General features: G+C 39.6%; 1 protein-coding gene across 5 annotated transcripts in view; it reads right to left on the reverse strand.

The window, feature by feature from the left end:
- LOC135487135 (RYamide receptor-like) overlaps positions 1-17,820 on the reverse strand; it is a 91,617-nt gene that overhangs the window by 26,811 nt on the left and 46,986 nt on the right. For 4 of the 5 annotated variants that reach the window (XM_064770579.1, XM_064770560.1, XM_064770569.1 and 1 more), the window contains one exon: positions 3,421-3,589. The gene's annotated coding sequence lies outside the window, so the exon portion shown is untranslated. Of the gene's footprint in view, positions 1-3,420; positions 3,590-8,560; positions 8,626-17,820 lie in introns of those variants that run through there. The other variant, XM_064770586.1, reaches the window with a different exon arrangement.

Raw genomic sequence — 17,820 nt, forward strand, 5'->3', positions numbered from 1 at the left:
GTTTGTTAAAAAAGAGGCGACCCAATGTGCTGTCAACAAAGACTACGATGTACGATGTAAAACTGTGGGTTTACTCGTTTAACATGTTTAAGCCAAACGATCGGTTTAAACGAGTACCAACGATATACAATAAAATATCAAAACTACTGTCGTGCTGGAGACCTAACTATTTCTTAGCTCCAACCAGTATTTCTGTTAACTTTCTTTATTATAAGTTTCAGGTGCTACAGCTAGATCAAGAATTTTCCCTTTTTTCCTTATTGCTGAAATCTGCATATCACGTTTCCTTATCAATCTGCACATTGGCTAGCTGTTAATTGATTTATTCGTTTCTATTAATATAAACAGGAATTTGCCATTATTATTGATCTGGATATCATGAGGATTTAAAGACAAATTACTTGAGTAATTAAATAGTTTTAACATCATTCATGAATAAATGATAGATACTCACATCAGGGCCCAGTATTTCAAAGCTCTGCTATCTGCTAACAGTGGATTGGCGGCTGCTAACCACCCTTATCATAGAATGCCGCTAATTTTGTGCTTTAAGGCTTGGCTACCGCTATGCAACCGCTCATTAAGGGCTCCACCATGGAGCGACGCCAAGTTTTAGTGAAACACCAAGGGTTCCGCTAAGTTTACATTAGTAGCGGTCATTAACACTTAGCGGTCGCTACCCTAACCAGGCCTTGAACGACCTGGCCCAGACTAATCAATTTCCGCTTTAGATTGAATTCATGGGGGAATTAACCCTTTTCTTATTGTAACCCGCACTTGCCCAGTCTCCGACCACCGTGCGGGGTGGGTCCGGTCTCACAGTTCACTCCGGCTTTGCTCACTCACAATTGCTATACACTCCAGGTTCGGGGCTGTCCTAAGACCGTCATACCCATGGGGCCAACCACAACGAGCGGGTCTGGGTATGGGGTAGATAATAAAAGAACGCAAGGATTCCCTGGGATAACTATTGTTCACACTGAATCATAACAGGGCCAGGCCTCACAATGCACAGGCCGATGCACTACACAATGTACAGGACTCTCTCAAACCTAACTCTTGGCCTACAACTGGGCCTAACCGTGAAAACGACGGGCCACGAATCTCCGGGACATCACTTAGGGCTAACCTGTCCTGCCAGACACAAAGTTAGATACCAAACAAGAAGTGGGACAGGGACAGTGAGGCTGAATACCAGCCTGTTTGGGCAAAAGCCAGCCAAGGTCACAGGTACAGAGCCAGAGGTGGTCTCAAAATCACCCCGATTGCGTATTACCGACTAGCCACAACATCATCTAAAGGGGTCTAGTCCATTCCATGGGTATTCATGCTTCCTCAAGTCAGGCACCAGGTTTAGGAAAGGTGAATTTATGCGTAAAAAGAGAGTTTTCTTCTCGAGATTCAGAAAATTGTTTTGCTTCCAAGATGGAGAAATTAGCAGACGACCATGTGCCCAGTCGTTTACACACGTAAATAAATTCATATCAAGGCCTAAAAGGTACTTAAAATTCCTCAAGTAATATTCTCAAAATATTACAGCAACCCGATGATTTTAGGAAGCTGATTAACGAAGTTAAACTGACCGTTACCATAGCGACCGTGCAATACATGTAGTTCCTAAACCAGTCAAAACAGTATAGGTGGCAGCAGCGCATTGCCACAGAATAGTCACATACAGGGTGGATCAACAAAATGCAAAAGTCAAATCCACTGGTTTACATTATGAATAGTGATATTTGCATATTTTCTGGGAAGGTTTTTTCACTCTACGTAGTACAACCATTAGCTTCAAAAAGGCAAAACACAATTTCCAAGATGGCCGCCTGGAGGCCAGAAAGTAGGTCATATCGCGAAAAAGAAAAGTACGACTTGGCATATCGCCCAAAGCTACCATCACACCAAGTTTTAGCCATCTAGCCTTAGCGGTGGCGAAACGTGCTCTGCTAACGGACGCCGACGGACGACGAGGGACGACGGACGCCACGGTATCGTATAAGCTCCCCAGAGGTGAGCTAAAAAGTATGAGAACATTATAACATGCAAATAATTCCTCCCCCCCCCCGCTCTGCTCGTTTGGTAGGTTTTCATTAACAAAGGCATTAATCATATTATATTGATAAGTTACAGTCATAGTGCAATTAGTTAAGAGCTCTTGAAATAGAATTATACGGTCGATAAGGTTACAGAACACGTTATTGTGGCGTTTCAAAAATATCGGAGGTCACTTGGTAAAGATAGAAACGCCCTTTTTTACGTCAGGCAAACTGGGTGCGACTTCTTGTTCGAGAATTGTGCTGTCAACGGAATAATAGATCAGGCTTAGAATGGCTGTTGTTGGGTAAGTGGTCGCCATTCTCCGTGAACAGGAGAACATAAAGGAAAACACTGAACTATGGGAAACACTGACAAATGCACCGATAATTTCAATTCAGTCACACCAAAGTTTTTACTAGTTGTCATGCTGAAAATCCTCAACGGCCTTTTAGCTCCGTTACTTCATCGAATCCAACACAGCACAGCACGTGCAACACGATTGCTCCATCCGTCTCTCGATCGAAAAGTCAAGACCGCTGCTAGGCGCTGTGTATTTTTACGGGTTACATTGAAATCGAGGCCGTGCGTTATACTCTCACTGCTCCTGTTGGCCGCCATTTTCACTCAAGGAGTTGGTGTTTCAGGAATAAATATTATTAGAAGACCTATTGTTCGTTTCTTCATTCCAACTATTCTAAACAATTCGTATCATAATGAAATACCCTTTCTCCTTCTGCGCACGACCTGCATTTTTCAAGTGAGTTAAAGCCCCTCGAACAGTTTGATTAGGTTCGAAACACTTAGAATTACACTTAGAATTACATGTACTATTCATACACATAGACACATAGAAACATAGATATCCTGATATGAATCTAAAAACTCCGTCTACTAAATGCATTTTATATCAAATACTTCTGATAATAGTTTGTTGATTCATTTTCTGGCCACCATTGGAAATCATAAAGAACACTGTATATATTTTAAGTGTAATAATCAAGTCATTAGTTTCATATCAGTATGTTCGCCACCGCAATGTGTACGGTGATAAATGTTACAAGTCTCAATTTTGGTCCTTGTAGACAGTTAACTGAAATCATTATATCTATATAGGTTGCGACCAACAATTATCCAACAAGAGAACACACAACGATGTAACATACATTCTATGTACATCCAGACAATACATGCAAGCGTTTGAGTGCATTATCACAAACTCAACGAAAATGAACATCTCAAGAAATCAATGAGATTTCCGTCATCACGAAATTAATTTGTCACCAAATGGAAAATAACTGGCACTTGCACTATACGAAGTTAACAATAGGCCGACCGACGACAAAGAAGGCGACACAATATAGAAATAAATGAAAGTCCTTCACTCACCAACGTGTACAGCAAGTGTTAACCAGTCACGCGTATATCCTTTTGATAGGCAATGTATATCCTTCCAGCAAAGCGGCAGTTGAGATAATGTAAGACTATCGGACGAATTCTTTCATCCCCCACCGCAATTCCGCCAATGCGAACACCGATATTCCGTAGCCATACACTTCTGAAAAACAGAACGATATTTTCCTTACAACTTATCCTATTTATTCAAAGCAGAAAACTTTTTAGAATGCTCGGTACAAATTATGCTTCCTGTGTCAGTGGGGACCTAACGCGCCCTCCTGGGTTTCATCAACAAAATTTGAGATATCATCGATCACGATCCTGATATTCACGCATCATTCTCTGCAATACCGGCTTTCACTAAAAGGAGAATCAGAGTTTTGTCCGTTGGTACTCTGGCGCGCCGTTCTATGACAGCGTTGTATTTTCTCTATAAAATGGATCGGAATATTATTTTCCGGCTACATGAAATATAGCGCGTCATTCTCTTGTTATGAATCGATTTAGCATCAGTTGCAGAGAACACACGTTCAAAGATCTATTGAGGTTTAGCTACCAAAACACCGATCAGTTATAACTTGTTGTAAACAACACTACAATGATTTTCCGCCCGCTGAGACAATGTATATATAAATAGTACCTTTAGTTATTAATGCCATGGGACCATCATACATTTACTGGTAACGGACGACGAGGTGTATCAAATCAAATCAAGAAATTTAATGAAATGTTTCATCGTGCGGTAAATATTGCACGAAAATTAATCACCATTAAAGTTGATTTATTGTAAGGGAAATTAAGCCATTTTATTTTGAAAAACTTAGTGACTGTGTAGTGACAGTGGCGAGGTGCATACACACCTGTCAAAAGAGACATGGCGCCCGCCTAACGTATCCGGATATTGACGCCACTTTTGTAGATATAAACGCCTTATGCCCATATTCAGTATTTTTATTGTGTTTGCGTTTGGCGGAATTAGTGAAAAGAACGGAAATGATACACGTGGAAAATGGCAAAAACATACCTCATTTAAACAGTCGCTTAAAGTTTTTACAGCTGGAGCGTGAAGTTTCAGGAGATAAATAATTACAAGGTTACTATGAAAAGGCGCTGTAGATGCATCCAAGAGGTCACAACATGTTCAATCAGTATTAACAATTTTTGCCCATTCTTTCACCCCAACTCGAAATCTCTGTACGTAGAAGTCAAGAATGACAGTTAGATTCCATCCCAACCTAACTTGACTGCACTGCTTTTTATCAATTATATCGGTTACAACGAGCTATTTTCTTCGCCCACTTCCTGTGGTGCAATGCTTCATATTTAGCTTTCATCTTTTGAAACAACGTTCTTATATCAGCAGCAACCTGCTGATACGTTGCTGCTGGTACAATAAGAAAAGTCATCTTTGTTCTCAAATAGTGCTCTCATGCTTTTTTTAACGTTTCAACATAGCCGATCTCACTTATTTCGCAATGGTTAGGGTTGTCACAACCGCGCCATCACGAATTTATCAGCATCATCGCGATCAAGATACTCCAAACAAATTACTCCCTCACTTCGTCAAGTATACCAAGAGTCAATTTGTCACTGATGAGTCGGAAAAAACATTCAATCAACTAGTTGCATTAATCCCAGTACCGATAGTCCAAAAGTAGCGTCAAGGAGAAATCTGTGCAATTCTTTCAGTAGACCGAATTTCGAACCAATTGTCTTCACTGGAGCTTGCTTAACGGCCAAGACAGCCAATCCTCTTTCATCATTAGCTGTTCGAATTACCTGGGACACTCGTTAAAAACCCTTTTACCCCAACGTTGGTATGTGTTTATTGCGTCCAATGACATTACGCTCACCGATCACATTTTGTCATCAGCCATAGGAGGAAGGAAATAATTGCTGAGTATCTTGGTAATTCTAGGTACCGGTACAGTATCGCGATGTTGGCGACAGTAGTTGTAGAGGCTGTTCAATCCGTGTTACTGCTCATGACTTTGCCATAACTCCTTCAGAGAACCAGTGAGTTATGCCGAAGTGCATGTCACAGCATAAATTGCAAAAATGCATGGTTAAAAACCAATCATTGATACCAACACCAGGAGGTCTTGCAAAAAAATCGTGCCGAAATTCAGGTCCTTAAGTGAGAAAAGGTGATGATCGCTTATACTGACAGTTCTGTGATTTAGGTACTGCTTCAGTTCTTGCTGAAATGATTGGTTCGATTCCGGTTAAACATCTGTATTTAGCTTGATGTGATTATCATCCGTCTGTGTCGTGATAGATGGAAGAATCCATCCATTGCGGTAGCGGAGAGGCTAAGAAGACGCCATACTTCCGAATCGACGGGAAATTTACTGCATGACTTAATTATAGCCCATTTCCGAGGTTCCCTGGGTGCTTTACAAACCGTACTCTGGTGGGAAAGATTGAGCAGAGTTTCAAAACAAAAATGATTACACCATTCATGGTGGCAATTGCCATGTTGGACATGCTTATCGTATACTACAGCCCGCGTTTGGAAACGCAAAGCTTCCAAGACTTTGACGAACCGTACTGGTATACGCAAGTTGAGCTGTGCTGCTGACAACCGAGTTACGTCGGTGCTCTATTTTTTCCATAACTTTGTCGAACAAGTAAGATATAAACTAGTATCACTGTACATATTTCTTCCATCATAAAAACATGAAGATGAACAAATGCCTCTCCCTCTCTCTGACAAAGATATGCGTCTCAACAAATATGATGTCCCCGTTCCAGCTGTGTAAACAAGACATTCTTCATAGCACCATCGATGATGCTCTGCAAATGGGGTGGACAACCTATAACAAGTCTTTCCATCAGAAATTAATCATTTTGGTCAACTGTCGCTTTATCTCAGCTTTCCACCCAGATGGCAATCAAATTGAGCCAACAAGAATCTTCACACATCCATTATCAAATGTTAAGTGTTACTTTTCGTGGATAGGATTTGAATTCGACGATCAGTTATGTATCTTTTATCATACTAACTGGGTGGGAAATCGTAACTCCAACTGCAGTTTAGACTGGGCAAGATATGCAACACACATACCACTGTTGTTAACTCTAACTGTGATTGATATCATGGTACATACATGAATACCCTCAGTACATTTTGTTCGGATGTGGTCCGGTGAAGTTAAGGAAATTGAAATAAAACATCCAACGGAAATTCATCAGAATAAACTTCTGTATGGGGTAGCTGATGTAATAAATTATAGAAATTCTATTAGTTTAATGATGACATCTCTTAAGCCACCCACTACTCACCGATGCATAGCAAAAATGTCCAGCGCTCGGGCCTAGAAATATGCTTACATGGCTCAGGTCATGCTTAAAAAACAATCAACGTGAGCTTTATCACTGAACGTTTAATCAGCCCCAAAGGACTCTAAATTCTATTAGTGTTTCTTGATAGCTTTTAACAGGTAACGCATCCTACATTCAATCGATTAGCCGTTGAGCATTCCCTGCCAGATACCGTTTTTGTGATTTACAACTCAGTACCTAAGTAACATCCTTTCCAGTTGATGAAAGGCAGGTTTACTTTAAATATTGTAGCTCACATAACATAACAGTGACAATGTGACGACGTGCCGATGGGCACCAGTTGAACAGGGCTTGTATCTGCATTAGTCCAACGCCAAGATCAGCCAAGCTACATATTGGACAGAAAGCAGATTGAGTTAGATGACCTCAAGGAGGTACTTTATCAATGATGGTACATAGTAGATCATCTGCTCCTGTCGTGACGTGTCAGTATGATCGTCTGCAGACCAGATTTACGCTCACCAGGCACATAGGGGCTCAGCAGATGTCTAGGACGCACGGAAATAACCGATTTGCTGATATGACATTTGCCATTGATAACATTTGATCTCGTCTCTCTTGTTAGGTAAAGTACTTTCGGACGTGTCTCTCATGCAATGCAATGAATAAGATTTCTTGTAACTGATTTCCTCTACAGGTATATGGCGTGCAAATTGAAATGGAAGCTGCAATAATGGACTCCAGTAATTGTGTCCACAAGATGCACGAAAATACACAATTATTTAATTGCTAGGTGCTCATAGATCACATGGGGCACGAAAATAACCGATCATTTGAGATTACGTTGCACTTCGGATTTAGACTTTCTTGTCAGGCAAATTACTTTTGGCATGTCTTGTAAGTCATCTATATGACTTGGTGAAATGAATCATGAGTCCTTGAAACGGAATTTTGATAGGTACATGACGTGCAAAAACAAACGGAAAAGCAGCACGGAAATATAATTTAAATAAAACATTCCTTCACATGATGCACGAATATATCCGATCATCTGAAATGACGTTGAACATGAGATGATCGAGTCCCTCTTTTTGAGTGAACAACCTTTGGCTATGTCTTGCATATGACATGGTATAATAAATCAAAGGTCCATATCACTGCCGATTACCCGAAACAAAATGCATTCGCCATTATTCATACATGTCATAGCAACGATAATACAAAAACACTATCCTGACAGAATGTGTATTTTACGTCCTAATTACAAAGTGCTTGAAAGATTAGCGCGGAGACGAAAGCCATTAAATGTAAATTTTATCTCAACGTAACGATTACCTCTCCAGATTGAGTGTTTTCCTTCTCGATATTGCTCCGTGTCTTTACGAATTTTACTTTACAAATTGCACACCATCAATACTACAAAAGAAAATGATGATCACTTTGCGCTACGAGAAGGCAATATCGATTTTTATGCAATCTAGATAACAAAGAAATCCTAATGAATGCAAAGCCTTGGTCTGTCTGCAGTTCATCGTTTTTTATATTCCACTAATACTATTGTTCACAGTGGCCATGATCTCAACAACTTCACCGAAGACTTGAGTGTTCGGCTGCCACTTTTAACATCGAGGCTATAAAATTCAATACCATGATTAGAAAAAGATAAAAAGTACGGAAGAAGAACAAAGAGGAGTAACAAGCGGTGCGAATTTATCACATTGTCTTTTGCATGCATCATAGACGTTATTTGGAGTTAATTCCGGTCGGTTCCTGAGGACTAATTTTTCTAATTTCCATCAAAACTAGATGGCCCTACAAGAACCCATGACATTGATACTAAACTTACCCGCAAGAAATTGAAAACATAATCCTACTCCATCACAATACGGTGCAGAAATTAAGTTTACGCGGCTGACAAATTTCCTGCTGCATGGTTTCATCCTTACACTGGCATCGCCTCATCCAATGTGGCTAATCTCAAAACTGTTCAGTGATTGAAAATGATGACTCCAGACCTCGCAACAACGATATAATGAAATGGGGAGTCATGCGAGTTAATTTCCTTGTTAATTAGCATGCGGTTCTTAGCACATGCTGTTGGGTTCAGAATAGTGTTAACAAATTTTCGAAGGTCTTTCTGAAAGTAAGATTGATACGTCCAATAGTTCGAATGAGGTGGCCGCGAATGAAAGAAAGAGACCTGAAGAACCATCTCAGTTATCAAAGCTTTGGTTTGTCATTAAATAACTCTCATCGACTAAGGGTGACTTACAGGGGAACACCATTTAGTTATGCTGCTTTGCAAAGATAACACGAGCCAGATGATATCAGAAAATCATTAAATGTACACGTCATTTTGTAATTTTCAGTTTTTTTTGCTAATACTCTATGAGGGAGGAAGTAGGTACTCATCTGAGTAATAAGCACCCTCTAACTTCCTTTCTGCTGTTTTTATATTTCCATTTTAGCGAGAGGTTTGTGATTTTTAATTAGCTGTCAGGACGCTGGTTACCCTAATGAAGTATTAATGAAAGAAAGTAGCGTCATTGTATATGACTTAGTATTCTTGAATCAATTTATTCGAAATGATTGTATGATAAAAAACCTTCTCGTGAGGTATCTATAATTCTCACAGTGGATTCGTTTCTCCTTATTTCTCGTCCTATTGAAAATAGCCTTTTTGTTAATACAGTTGTTCCTAATTTACTTACTTTAAGCGAGTAATCCAAAAAGCATTCGCTTCATGATAGATTTCTTCGTAATTAATTAGATAACCGTCTATCACCTCTGCCAAGGGAATAATTATACAATCATTAACCATGGTTTATTACGTGACCGGAAACATAATAAGTTATCATCTACACCTGGGTGAAGATGATAACAACATTAACCATTTCGTGATGACGAATGACGGGTTCAAAGTGCCATAACCATCAATTAAGATGACAACGCTCGAAGCTTCCCACTGGCATGATACGATAGAGAAAAACTAAACTTGCTTCTCTCAATTTAATTTTACTTCTTCACTTAAGCTGTATTATTTATCTTTGATTCATGAAACTGCATGATGACAAAATGCTTTCAATTCAAAGGCAAGTAGATATGAAACATGCAGTACATTGGAATTGGCCAAATATCATTTCTTTAGTATTCGACTTCATGAAATTGATTGCCAATCAAATGTTGGAAAAGGTCAGACGCGTCCAAGAAGGATAGGTATTTTACATGAAGCACATCACAATTGAAGTGATCGCGCATGATAATAACGAATTCTAAAACACCTTTCAGTTATAATACGTCGTTTTTATAATGGATTATGTATTAGCCTCGTTTTGACCATGAGACAACCACACCTCTTGGGCATTCTAACATTAGTGGTTCTACTGGGGACGGCGAGGTTAGGGGACGGACGTAGTCCCTCTAATGCCATTCGACGTCGCCATAAAGAAAATCAATCCGAGCCGTCACCACATGATGATTGTGACGAGGTCGCGCTAGTGTTAGAGAGAATCGGCCAAAATAGTTCTCCTCAAAATAATCTTACAATTCGATATCTGTGCCATCTTTTCTCCATAAATCATTTTTATATAGTTCAATAATTTGATAAAGAATGTTTGCTTTGTATAGATGGCAAATAACCAGAACAAACAGGGATTTAATTCTTATGATGAATATCAAACAGATAAATGTAGCTTTGAAAATGCTAACGAGAGGAACGTCTTTATAACTTAACCCTGTTTTTTTTTCCTGGAATCATTATACCCTTCCGATTCCATTGATGTGTGTTTTGTTATGGTACCTTGAGGCAGCGTGAACAAGATGAAAGGTTACCGTAGCAAATAGTCAATGCATTTGTGATACTGATCTGTCACGTAAACGGCGATTGAAGTAAAACAAATGTCGTGCTTTGATATCGTGCTTTCGTGAAAAATAATAGATTTTTTAAAAAGCTACACGCTCGAATCTTAACGACTTTTAACGTCTTAACACAAAATCAAAGATGACAACCGCGCTTCTAGTTGCGATGGGGAAGTATTAGACGTGATCCCAGGTGCTCTCTCCATGGTGCATTTTCGCTCGAAAATGTTCAGGAAAAGGGTTTAGAGGAAAGAATCAAAACCTGTTATTTAGCCTTGACATGTCAAGCTTCTTTTCTGATATGACACGCACACATCTCTTTTGAGTGAATGCCACTCTTAAGTACATATAATCGTACTTAAAAGACATCAAAGATGCGGTTTTGTTGTAAGAAACCGCACGCGACATGCTGATTGACATTGAGACTGACATAAAAGGCAGTGCAGCTAACATGCAACAAATGTACACTGCATGTATCACATTTGGTTATTAATAGTGTATCCTCAAAGTTGCTTATTCATTTGCAGCCAAGATGCGACGTGATGATATAAAGGAGATAGGAACGGGAACTTCGTCAGGTCCGCCGATATCCATGTAGGAAAATCCAAATGATAATTGTAGCGAATTCTATACACGCCTTTTTGTTACTTATACTGTCACACATCATACTTTACCCATGGCATGTCGATACGCATTTCACACCGTCTGTAGAAAGCGCTTAGCCTTAAGTAGATACCATATAAAAACATTATTTCCATCAAGCATCTCCATCAGCGCCGATTCCTTAATATGTTTACTTAAGTTGTCTTTCTCTTTCACGACACACCTAAGTACTAGAGAGGGCATAACAACATTGTCATGCTACTCGTGAAGTAACTTCAGAGAAATATTGGCCCAATGTTCATCAAAGGTGATCTTCAGCAGCTGAAGATAAAGCAATGGGAAATTTCTTGGTGGAGTGGTAAAATGGTATTCCAACTTGAGGAAGCGATGTTCCCATTGGCAGAAAAGTCAAGAATCCAGCGTCGGGGTTGGAAGGAATACATTAGCCCTATTGTAAATTGTCGCTCTTGCATGGGTAACAAACCACCGAGATTGGGCCTTCACTGTCAGCGACATTTATAGTATAGCCTACAAGTTATTTTGTTGGCTCGCCTTTATTATTTGTGAAGTCAATTCTGGTGCGCTGTTGGTATCAATTTTGCCATTTGTTTCTCGCAAGTTTAGCAGTAAACAGCAGTATGCCACACATGAAACATTACGATTAACCGTAAGTGGTGGGTATTTGCTCCAGAACATCACTCGCACTAAGCATAGCTGCTGATGAAGGAGAGTGATGACAGGGTGGTGTTTTCTACAACCAAGGGATACGCAGATGGTTTTTATTATCAGACAACCATGCAGCAATTAAATCGTTTACCACACGACCGCCCATGTCAACGATGTCCCACAAGTACCATAGCGGAAATTAAACAAATGCCAATTTCGGTTTTGGTGAGTAACTGATATTGCGTTTTGCTTAGGAATTCTCATAAGCTGAAATCGATTGGACTATCTGGTAATCGGACGGAAAATATGCTGCCTTCGCCTTTCCCAGTCATTGCAAGACGACCATCTTGGGGAATCGTAGTTGTAGACAACTTGGAGTGCATGCCTTGATTGCGAAGTGGTTTGGGTGGCTGCAGTCACTGGGAAGGCGATACATGTATTTAGCAAGTCACTGATATAGATAGAACGGCTGAACAAGGTCCTGGTGTATTACAGAGCCAACGTTTTGGCCAGTCTCTAAGGCTTAAGCTACAGTAGGTCGACAACGAGAGAGGGTAATACATATCATGTATCAACGATGCAACGTATATCTTGAAGGGTACAGCAGATAAAATACATGGTCAATATTTGGGGTAAACGTTCGCTTCTAGGGATGCAGAAGCGAACTTACAGAGACCGGTATGACATTTTCCCCCTCAACCTTTCTATCCGTTATAGTGGCATCATAAGTCTCGTCCAGAGTTATCCGCAAAAAGACCCGAATACTTAAATGATTACTCCTCGTGATCAAGAAAAAGGATTTAATGTATTTGACATTGACCCAACTTACCTTCTTTTTTGCCATTACCTTAATATAATTTGCGCCTTCGTTCAATTACAAACTAGGAAAAGCAAAAAATAGATGTCATTTCATAAACAGCAAAATCGTTAATATGCATTGTGTGATTTGACCGAAAGTAATAACGGCATAGTGTGTTGTGTTTCGGTAATGGTAATTTCATTTCTCGTGAAGACCAACCATTTCACCACATAGCATTACCTTTTGTATTGTATCCGTGTAACATAAAACTCGTTTGTTGCCATCGTGAACTTGGTTCAATTATGAAAAATTGAGGAAACAATTCCAATCTATACGTTCACTTCCCAGATATCAGGTCCGAGGTAAAGTTTAACGTGCAGTACAGGCTGTTGTGATATGTTCTCCCTGGCATGATATTCTTTGTTTGTTCTGGATGAAACGTTCTTCTTTTGAGAAAAGGTATGGCCCGATGCAAAAATGGGTTTCACCGTAGTTGAAACAATTCTCGATTGTTTGGGGGGAGGGGTCGACCCCGAGGGTATTTCAATCAAGAGCTTTATAAAGGACTGGTTCCAACACAGCAGGAAACCACCACGGTTTGACGTTGCAGTGAAAAATTAATTGCAAAAACAGACAGCTCGATCGGGCAGCAAAGCTCGCCGGTTTTTAACAAAACAGGTCTTAGTGAAATGATCAGTCCTTTGTTCAAGCGTTAGAAATTCGTTGCACAGGTGAGTCGATTTTCGAATTCTGATCACGTAGACTGGTTTAATTTTCTGAGAAGATGACTTCATGGAGTATTTTTTAAGAAATGCAAACAAACAAGTGATTTTTAATGGGAATTTTGTGCTGAATTTGAATATCCTGTAGTCTTCTACTCAGATGTCATTTGTCCAATGACATGATTTATTCCACTCTGACCAGTAGTTGATGGCATGGTACAGAGCGGATTCACTGCCAGACAGACTGTGTCTTATAGAACAGACAATCAAATTAATTGCATTGGTACTAAAAGAATTGGGCTCCTTTCTTCAAATAAACATTCCTAGACGTATCCGGGGCGCTGAGCAATTACAATTTACGGCTCGGTATAGAAAAGATCGCTTCTACAGACAATTTGAAATATTGACAGCCTTATTTGGAAAAGTGCACGTCAATCACCTAGTCATAAGAGTAAATGAAGTTTAAAGTTGAAGCGGTGAATGTGATTACTGCATACTGTAGACCACCAACATTTCGAGCCTCGCTTTTTAAATTCGCGAAAATTACAACAACAAAAAATATATTTCTTAATTCTTAAGAATCATAATACATGTATTAATAAACACATCGTTAGATTAAAAAGGCTTTTCGATTGATAAAAAATGTTTAAGGCAAACTGTCTTGTTCACCAATGCATCGCAGCAGAAGGTTTATTATATCTTGTATTGGTGTAGGAAGAATTCCAAAGATACGCAAAAAGGGCTTATCTGAGGGTCATCAGGGCAAGACTTGATGATACTGACCACTGAAACGCGTTTTCTCTATATGAGCTTGCAAGACGTCAAGATTTTGGTTGAACATGTCCGCAGAATGACTGTTTTTTTATTGTCAATAAAGGTTCACTTCAGCTCGTCTCTCGAGAACCCGGACGCATTGCTGCTGATAGAACAAGGCATTAACCAAGAAGGAAAATGTTGTAGATTACCACTTTACCAGTACCCCAATAACTCGGCGGTTTATTGGTAATGTACTCAAGACAATTGACGACTAACTGCGGACTCGCAGATGTAGAATCAAGGCAAGATAAAAAGAAAACGTGTTTCTGCAACGGTCATATAGAAGAAAATTCGGATGCCCGAATTAGACAAAAAAAAACTTATCCGTAGGCATTGCAAGGTATGATAACGAGACTGTGTTTTCAGGAACGTGTCTTTTTTATGTTTACATTGGTATTACGGGTGTTCGATCAGCCGCTGTCGTCTCAATCCCGGTCAAGCATATTCCAGTGGGTTCCGCTGAATCAAAACCAACCCAATATACCTATTACGCGTATCATGTCTCGTGAATCACAATTTACCACTGACAGCACAGTAATTGCATATCAGGGTATGTACTTGATTGACATTTGTCCTCAGTCCCCTTCGGCAATCGACTATCACCTGAGAAAAAAGACAGTACGCACAATCAGATCAGCTGATGGCCGGAGAATGTCTTGTGGAACGCGAAAAAAGACGTACGCATGCGGAAAATAGTGTCGTTCTGGAGAACAACGCATTTGGCCATGGGGGACCCTGATGTAAATTGGACACGAAAATCCTTTGCTTAAGATTTACGATTCGGTGTAGCTCTCGTCGCAGATCTGGGATTTTATCCGTAATTTGCATCATTTACTCTTTATTGATTACTCTATCCAAGGTAATTGGAGGAAGTCCTTGGAGGCTGATATTGTATAATGTTCCTGTGGTCACTAACCTTTTTTCACCAGATCGCGAGGATGTGGTGACTGCAACAATCCAAATGTGGCTCGCGCATTAGCTTTGTTTAGCAAGTTCGAGTGCGCGTTTGTCTACTCATTTTATTGATGCACGCCAAATATCCCATCGCAGTTCAAATACTACACATCTTTAAAAAAAACGTTCCACTTTCCGAAAACGATACCATCAGGTCATGCGTTTCAGCACATTCTATAATTTCAATTCCAAGATACATGGTACACGAGTTTAATATGTTTAATGTTTTACCTCGCCATGCGGGTATTGGCGATAATGATTCAGTACAGTATTTGGTGATCAAAGCTACAAAGACGTAGCAGATGAAATCACTTATATTCAACCGATAAATTCAATCAAGTTCATTTTGGTTCACTAGTTTGTTTCATAGGGATTAACCTTGAAAACCATCTGGTGATTGATTGATTATCAGCGGTGAAGTGAAATACTTTATTTTATTGAACACGTCTTCGCTTGGGAAAGGAATAAAGAGTCATGTCCTGGCGCTGCCGATGTATATGCGACAGCTTGGCGCAATGTTAATGGCGGATTTCGTACTATACTTTCCACTGACATGGGTCTGTACAAACGCGCATCACGACAACAGTCACAGTGACGGGTCTTCACAAAGGCACTCGGGAGTATTAGTGGTAGCTGTCATTTGACACACCTGAGCTTGACCTGCGAAGGACGTATATATAAGCAATTGGACAGAGGTTCAGCCAACAACCCAGTGATTGGGTTCGGATACCTGTACGCCACCGCGCTTCACATGACTAATAATTTGTTATGATTTTTCCTTGTTCGTTCTTTTCTCGTTTCCTTAAATGAATTTATTTTCTTTAGCAATAGGATGGCAGTCTCAATACAATATTAATGTTTGGATAGGTTTATGCAATCTACATTTGTATACATGTACATGTATATTATGGCGTTAATTGCTCACCGGATAGTATGGTATTAGGATCCTCCGATAATATCGTTATATTGAGCAAATGATTTCTTAAACAGAGGCAGACCGTGCGTAATCGTAAGCACGGCTCCAAGTTCTTTGGACTCTGGTGGGTCTTTTGGTTTCATATTATAATTACTTCTTCGTTCACATATTCATACTTAAATCTTTACTTCTAATTCATAACCTATAGTCTCCTGATGAAATCAGGATGTAAAACGGGTAGGTTAGGTCCTATCCTTTTAAATTCCAAGATGATTATATTATTACATACATGTAGGTTTCACATCGAATACTATTAAGTACATGATTAAAGTATATCATAACTTCAGTGCACGACCAGGAAGGGCGGGGTAATTGATTTGCACAGTAATCAAGACCTAAATGAATTGAACCTCCGTTTCGAGCGAACTTTGTTCTAACCCGTGGCAATAATAATGCTGACTGACGTTCTCGATATTCGCCGTTGAATGAAGATCAACCGACTTCATTTCAATCAGCGCAACTATCTAACTCGCAATATGACAATTTGCCGACAGCCATGACGTATATATTTGAGAGAAAAAATACTGGAAGTATAGGACGGGTGAAGAATTATTCGAAGCCTTTGGGCAAATGAGAGAATATTAAATCCGTGATAAAGTCACTGGAGCTGTTCTTGCCTCCGGGTTGTGATATCTTCTCTAAGTCATATGTAGTTCTTTTTTCTTCCATCATTACTGCATCAAGTGCCGTTATACTTTATTTGAAGTACACACAAGAGCAGTCACAAATAAATTTGACTCCTATCTTTAGAAGCAATTGGTCATGTCAGATTACACCGCAGCAAAGGAAAATTGTTTAATAATGATCTGGCTTCTCCGGGAGGATTTTAGAAGTAAATACGAGGTATGACTTTGATAATCGCTTTGACGCTTAGCGCGCCGTTTATGAAGCACCTTTATTAGAGTTTGGGAATGTGATGAATCTCATTTTGTGTTAAAAAGGAGATTTTTATTAATTTTTTATTTTCATGTTGATAAAAGTGCTGATGGCTAGTGTACATTTGAATGTGCAATGTACGCAACTTTTCAATAAACTAAACTGATGATTACGAAACAAATAAGCAACTGCAAAAATTAAAGGGCAACGTGGCATCACATTTCTAAAAGGTAGAACAGTCTTTATATCTAATAATCCCGGTGCCTTTGCAATCGTTAGATCTCTATTAGCCGATAATACCTACCAATTTACCGAGGGTTTTTTACGGATTACATTGTTATGATATTCTAAGTAAATGGCGATATCTCCCCGCCTGCGGCAATGTCAGGTAAAGTAACATCAAAGGAAAGATTACTGTAACCCGCAACATTTTTGCGGGCAATAAAAACCAAACTTCAAAGAAATCCGACCAATAATTCACCCTCCAGAGCCCCAAACTAACGAGGCGGACATATAATATACAAGATACTTTGTCCCTAAGCATACTTAATTTACTTTAGTCTCGAAGCATACTTATATCATGACGCAAGCGCACAGTTGGTTCGTCATTCATTCATTCATATTGTCCAACAATATGCACCTAATGAACTTTTACTATCTTTGCCGATATTTCAGCTGCCTCCTATCGACAACAGCTGGCTAGGAGATAGATAAGCTTTCTTTATACATTTACACAATTTACCGGCAACCTATACGGCGTAAATGAATGTGATCAAACGGCGGGTCGTATCACAAACCAGCGGAAACCGGAACCACAAGAAGAAGGAAACCCCTGT

Source organism: Lineus longissimus, chromosome 1, assembly GCF_910592395.1.
Source record: "Lineus longissimus chromosome 1, tnLinLong1.2, whole genome shotgun sequence".
Taxonomy (NCBI): domain Eukaryota; kingdom Metazoa; phylum Nemertea; class Pilidiophora; order Heteronemertea; family Lineidae; genus Lineus; species Lineus longissimus.